Below are 6512 nucleotides of genomic sequence, written 5' to 3' on the forward strand. Positions count from 1 at the left end.
GCAAGGCTTTTAACTAATTTGAAGAGACGAGATCATATTACCCCTTTGCTTGTATTCACAACAGCGCTTCACCTGGGTGATGCTGGGAATATAAGTTAGAGCACAAATGTTGCTCATCTGAAACAGCGTACATTTCAAATGCTGCGTCCCATGAACTGACAATCAGAGAGAGAATATATATCACGCACATTGAAATTTCCTCCAATTGCTGCCTGTCGGTTTTACAACAGAGGTTTTATAGACTGTGCATTAAGTTTCTTAATAGCCTTCCACAAAAGTACATGGTGCTCCCTGTACTGTAGACTCAGTGTCATTTCTCACCTCAGCTGGCCCAAAATTCCACTATAAGACTTCAAACTAATTAAATGAGACAAGATCATATTAACCCCATCAATGCCTCTTTTTACAAGCTGGTACACTCAGTACCCGATACAAGATTATCCTCTGCTGACATTAGCACACTAGAGGACACATTTGAAGATATGCTGGATTAACTTGCATTAAAAATGTATGCATTTTTCCTCCCCGACAACCGCCATAAGCTATAAATTCCACAAAAAAACACATTTAATGTAAAAATGGCAAATTACAGATAAAACAGATGGTAACTCATGTCACACAGCTGTACACTACTTATTCTAGTCTGTGTTCTATCTTGCATCTAAAAATGAAAAAAAGTAAATGAAAAAAAAGTAGCAGCTGGCAGAGTGTTTTGTGGTCATCCATCCAAAGAACAGCGTGCCTCATCATGTGTCCGAATTACAGCCAGCCAAATAACCCAAATAACAGGGGAAGTGAGAAATGCAGCACTCAACTGCTGTGGTTCAGGGCCGTAACACGCTACAACACCTGTGATTTGTGCTTTGCCTGTTTTGCTGTATTTTGTGCTAGCTTTCCATTGTCATCATGAGTCTAGTCTGGTTTTTGATGTTTATTATGCACAGGTTCCACGTCGGCGACCACCTGCATTCCACAGCATGTCATTCATGCTTCTGGTACTTTCATGGTGACCCCAGGCTTCAAGATTCCAGTGCTTTGGTGGTCTTAAAGAAGTTTACACTTTTAGGAGTTTTTTATTGCTTACTGCTGTTGCCTTTGCATTGCACAGAGATAAGATACATAGTTGACTTGAATTAGATCATAGAGACTGTCCATTCAGACTGTTTGTATGTGGACATTTCTAAATGACTGGCATGATGCTCGCATTTCAGCAACATAATTATATGAATGGCAAAAAAAAATCTTAATTAACAACTACAAAACAACATGTTATTAAAAATGAATACTGACATATCTTCAAGCCAATAATTGTAAGGAACAATAGATCTCCTGCCAGATCATCATCCTATGTAACTGTCCAGCGACAGTTATTATTTGCCGAATCCAACTAAAAAATGTGTTGATTGTTGAAAGACTCCGATATTGATCCAGAAGAGGAGGTTTAACACTTATGGTCTTATGAATTCCACAAGAGGGAGTGTGTTGAGACTGAAATGTAGGAGTAGGCAGCTCGTTTCTCCTTCTATAGCAGCAAAGGGTTTTTCCCCTGGACTCTCAGCTGATGGCTCATTAATCTATTCTAGCGGAGGTCCCCTACGCAAGCAGCCTGTGCCAGTGGAGGACTTCTCATCCTTCGTCATTTTCAGCCCATGCTTTTACATAACCATGAGTATTAACAAGTTGAGGGGGAAGTTTCACGAAAGCATTATAACAAAGAAAGAACCTAAAAATATGGAGCTGTATTATTGCTGCTTCACAGCTGTGATAATAGCAAAGTTTGACAACGATATTTAAACTCAATTTAAATGGCTTGCTGTAGTTGACAGTGGTTGCAGGTTAGGGTTTTATTTTGACGCAAAACCAGAGGTTGAGGGCTTCCTGTCGCAAAACAATCATGGCAAGTAGGTCGAAGTTGAACCAGGAGATCAGTTGGTAAACTGTGATGGATGTTCACAATGGACAGTTTGGACATTCATTTTTAAAATGTGCTTTCATTTTCTCTGACCAAAGTTCAGTTAACCTGGGTTTGTGTATAGAGTGTTACATTTGTCAACAAAGAATTATGACAAAAAATATTTGCCGACAACCAGCGTAGGAAGCTGTGGAAATGTGAGGTGAGTAGGAACGACAGAGAGAAAGAGTTTCTGCCAGAGTTTGGAAATGACAGCTGAATTTATTGAGGAGAGTACGTCTGTCGGATTACTGCAGAGCAGAGTGACACGGACACAGAGTGTGAACAAGTAAACAGAGCCTGAACAACTAACCTTGCTATAGACCTGAACGACACCTGTAACCATTGTAGCTGTATACAACAAAGATGGCGACAGCTGTAGCCTCAAATTGCTTAGATCACATAATAATGAAATCCTGGGCCATCCCATGTCCAGTTGTCTTAGTTGTTAGCAAAACACAGCGTCCAAAGCGATGCAGTGTTGTCAATTGCGGCCCCTAGCCTGTTTTGAGAAAGTGTGATTCATCGCAACCACAAGAGGTCCTTGAGCGTGCAGCCGTAACTGGCCACCCAAAATATTACATCGTTTGCTGTAGCAGGATGAGAGATTCGCCTTGGACAGACACAGAGGTGCACCCTCACTCAGTCACACAGACTCACTCAGTCACACACAAGACACATAACCTCTTGTGATTCTTCTTGAAAACATGCGAGACATGATATTTCTGTCATATCTCCCACCCCTCCCTTTATTAAAGTCAATTAGAGATGCGCTGTGTACACCTTTGTCAATAAGTGAATGTATGTGTTCAGTGAAGAAACACGAAAACTATCAATCCAGATCCAATAAGCATGATGGCTGTTTGTAAAACAGTGGAAATATAGTGTAGGCTACCCGTGCAAATTAGCAACCTGTATACACATTTACAGTCAGACGGCCTGTGTGTGGGAGGCAGCAGGGCACTGAAAGGCGCCATTTACACACTTTTGGTTAAACTGCAGTATATGCTCTGACACCCATCATGGCTTAAGTACTCCATTCACACATGCTCTGCTTCAGCTGACAACAGCAATTACATGTTGGTGATTATTTTACAATAGTCCTTCAAATTATACATCTCACTGCCCTCAGTGATTTCAGTGGACACTTGTCTGATATCAGGTTTTCAATCTCACAGCAACTGATCTGTTTGTGACACCATCACATAACCACCACAAATGTGACTGCTTAAACGACAGCTCTGTCAGGGAGTCATGTCAGATTTCGGATTTTTGATTGCCCGACTGAGACTGACGGGGCATGCGGCTGTCTTTACAGAGTGATGATTTAGCTGTATAAATGTGTAGCATGGCAATGTGTCTTAAAAAATTGATATAACTGCAACATTACACGTGTGTCATCATATAAGTGAATAAATTAGCAGACATCGGCAGTTAAGCAACATTTAAGACACGACTTCTGGATGTAACATTTCCACAACGCGTCACACTAAGTGAGGTCTGCAGCATGTATTGTACAAAAAACAAAATCTATCAAACTGTTTTTAATAGCATCTGATTGGCAAGCTGTCTTGGGACAGTTGGCAAATGGGCGGGCAGCGGAGGAGTTTAGAGGTGCTAAAGTTCAGGCACGAGCGACGCAGCACTCTGTGTCCTGCCAACAGCCTTACAGTGGCGCAGTTCCTGACTAAGTTGTTGACCCATGGCCCCCACCTGTCTTGACCATGCATTATATGGGGGGGGGGGTATCACTTCCTCGCCTATGCTGCCTGCCACACCAGAAGGCTTTTGACTCATGCCCATCTGTCCTGGTAGTACATACATTAAGAAAAAGCCAAGCTGTCGGCACCCTGTCCAATTCACGCATGCCTTTATAACAAAATGTTGTATAGAGTGTGAACAGAATTTTTACCGAAGCAACAAAGATCTCGGTAAAGAGAATAATTATCAGTAAAGAGGTAATTTCTAATAGCTATCTTCAGATAACAACGATATACTCTTGAGGTGTTATGATGCACGCATTTTGGAAAACAATTTCTTGAGACTGATGTTCTTTCATTTTAAATCCAATTAAAACCAAATAATATATTTGGTACTGACCTAATAGAACAGACATGCAAAACATTTGTATCTTCGTTTAGATTAAAATGTAAAATGGTGTTGATGCCGAGTCATTTTTGAGAATGTAGTTAGTCGTGCTGTTGTATCAAAGTATATGACATTCATTGGTGTTTCAAATGTCGTGACACATATCAGAGGGACATAATATAAGAAATACTTCTCAGTATGAGTATGCATGCCTATGTCATTACCACAGCAACCAAAGCAGACCAGACAACAATGCCTGAAAATAAAAATAGGACCTAATCACTTACTTACATCAGTGAGAAGTCACTCCTTGACATTCGATTATAGACACACATCAGATTTGAGTCTGAACACATTCTAAGAGCTTTTTAATGTATGAATACATTAGTAGATTAATATGTTCTATTGGCAATAATTATAATAAGAAACATGTAAAATGACACCGTTGCTTTTGTTTGAATACTTTTACACAGAACTGATTTGATCTGAATGAAGCTTTGACTTTTTTTTGAAAAACATTTTAACAAACAGACATTAACTTTCTTTTGAAAAACTTGCACAAATAACAAAGATGCAAACGTACCTGACCTGGCTGGACGTCTAAGTAATGAAGCACCTCTTTAAGCAGAACAGGTGTGTGAAGAGGCTTTTGGGTTAAAACAGAAGACAGTTCTTCAGATCTGTCAAGGGGACCAGGACCAGAAGATGCACAAGCTGTAGAAGAGTGCAGGCTTAACTTCCATGACCTCCATGCTCTCCACACAGTACGATTTGTTTTCCATAACATTGGGTTGGCGCACACTGAAAAAAGCATGATCCCTTTAATGATCTATGGAGAAAACAAGAGCAACAACGTGTTCAAACCAATTTAGAGGAGCAGGGTCTGTAACACTGTGATAGGTGACCACAGATCTGAAAATAGCCAAATAAGTGTTTGTATTTACTATGCTATTATTTGGAGTAGTGATCAAGTATAATAATTTGGAACACAAATATTAGGCCGCCATCATAAGAGCAAACCTGCAGATATATTGTGCTGGAGGCTTTTTTAAACTGACTTAAAACAGCTGGTGTCCAACCTGAAGTGTCCAACCAAAACAAAAGGGCATCACAGTTCTATGATTTCAAGACGTTCGAGATCCCTCTGAAGGTTGTGGCTCACCACACCCTCAATACAAGTAATTACATCCGTGGTTAATTGGTTGAACATTTTGGCATTCTACATGAACACTACCTGCAGTGAGCCACTTGGTTAAAAGGGTATTTAGGTGTTTCCTGGCAACAAGATGCATTGAAAATTAGAGATCGTTTGTGACGCATGATTCTACTGAAATATAAATATGTGCAGGAGCTGTAAGAAATTAAATTAATTTGCAGAAAGCATTGATGAACACAAAGCAAATGTCCAATGGCAGCAAAGCACAACACGAGTACCTTACAGGATTCAAAATCAACTTTGTATCCACATTATTATTATTATTACATTACCGTTGTCTGCAGCAAGATGTAACAAATAATTGTACGTCTTTCAGGTAAGGTAAGCTATCCTTTACTAGAAGAGCAGATAATGGAATGAATGATGGACTGGTTGAAGCACTTATTATCACGTGTGAAGTATTTTGTGATTATTTTTATGTGTGGCATAATTTCAACTTAATATAACCGATGTATCATGATACATAGTTATATTAAACAAGCCCTCTGGTAGAAAATACTAGTAATAGGATAATAGCGGAATTGTTATTCAATTTGAGGAGGAGGTATTGTTTTCAAGGCCCTCTTCTCATCATGTCTACTTAGTTGCTGTAGCCATTAAGCTAGGCGTGGAGCTAAAAGGTCACATTAGCATAACTAATACTAATCTGAGTAATTGGTAGCTGCTAACAATGTCTCATTGTACCAGAGGCGTGGATTCAAGTGTATGTTGCTATGTTGTTGGATCACACATAAAAAACGCAGTTTTTGTGTGAAGCAGGTCAACGTTAGCTAACTAACTTGCTAAAAACACAAGAGCTAACGTACAGCTAATCTGCAAGAATGGAGTTAATTTACGCATGCGCAGTCTAACCTTAACAGGGGTGTTAAAGATGTGTTTCGCGGAGATCTTGGAGATGAGATAAGAAGGGTTATGCAACGTGCAGTACACCATGTGCTACTCATTAGCACGTGTGTGCAGTGGCTGTAACGTTATCACGTAACTGTTAGTCAGTAGCTGGGCTTTTTAAGCCTGACGATAGAGTGATGCATAGGATATTGTTGCTATGCACCATGTTGGGTTCCCAAGCGCGTTTCCCTACACGTACGAATTCACGGATAAGGTCGCAACAGGACATTGAGTTATGTTTGACTAAGGTAACTTGTATACACCTCTGAAAGGTATCAGTAGCTTACCTAGCGTAGCTCCTCCTCCAGCAGCAGCATGTCCGGTGACGTCACTGTAACTCACATCCAATCAGCTGCGACAGAGGAAGGG

At 40.2% G+C, this 6512-nt stretch overlaps 1 protein-coding gene across 1 annotated transcript in view; it reads right to left on the reverse strand.

Annotated features, from left to right (window-relative positions):
- The window catches only part of mettl15 (methyltransferase 15, mitochondrial 12S rRNA N4-cytidine), a 40153-nt gene extending 35465 nt beyond the window's left edge, over nt 1-4688 (reverse strand). The window contains exon 1 of the mRNA XM_079294217.1: nt 4623-4688. The gene's annotated coding sequence lies outside the window, so the exon portion shown is untranslated. The remainder of the gene's footprint in view (nt 1-4622) is intronic.
- Between the last annotated feature and the right edge of the window lie 1824 nt (nt 4689-6512).

The sequence above is a fragment of the Melanostigma gelatinosum genome, assembly GCF_949748355.1.
Source record: "Melanostigma gelatinosum genome assembly, chromosome: 2".
NCBI lineage: Eukaryota > Metazoa > Chordata > Actinopteri > Perciformes > Zoarcidae > Melanostigma > Melanostigma gelatinosum.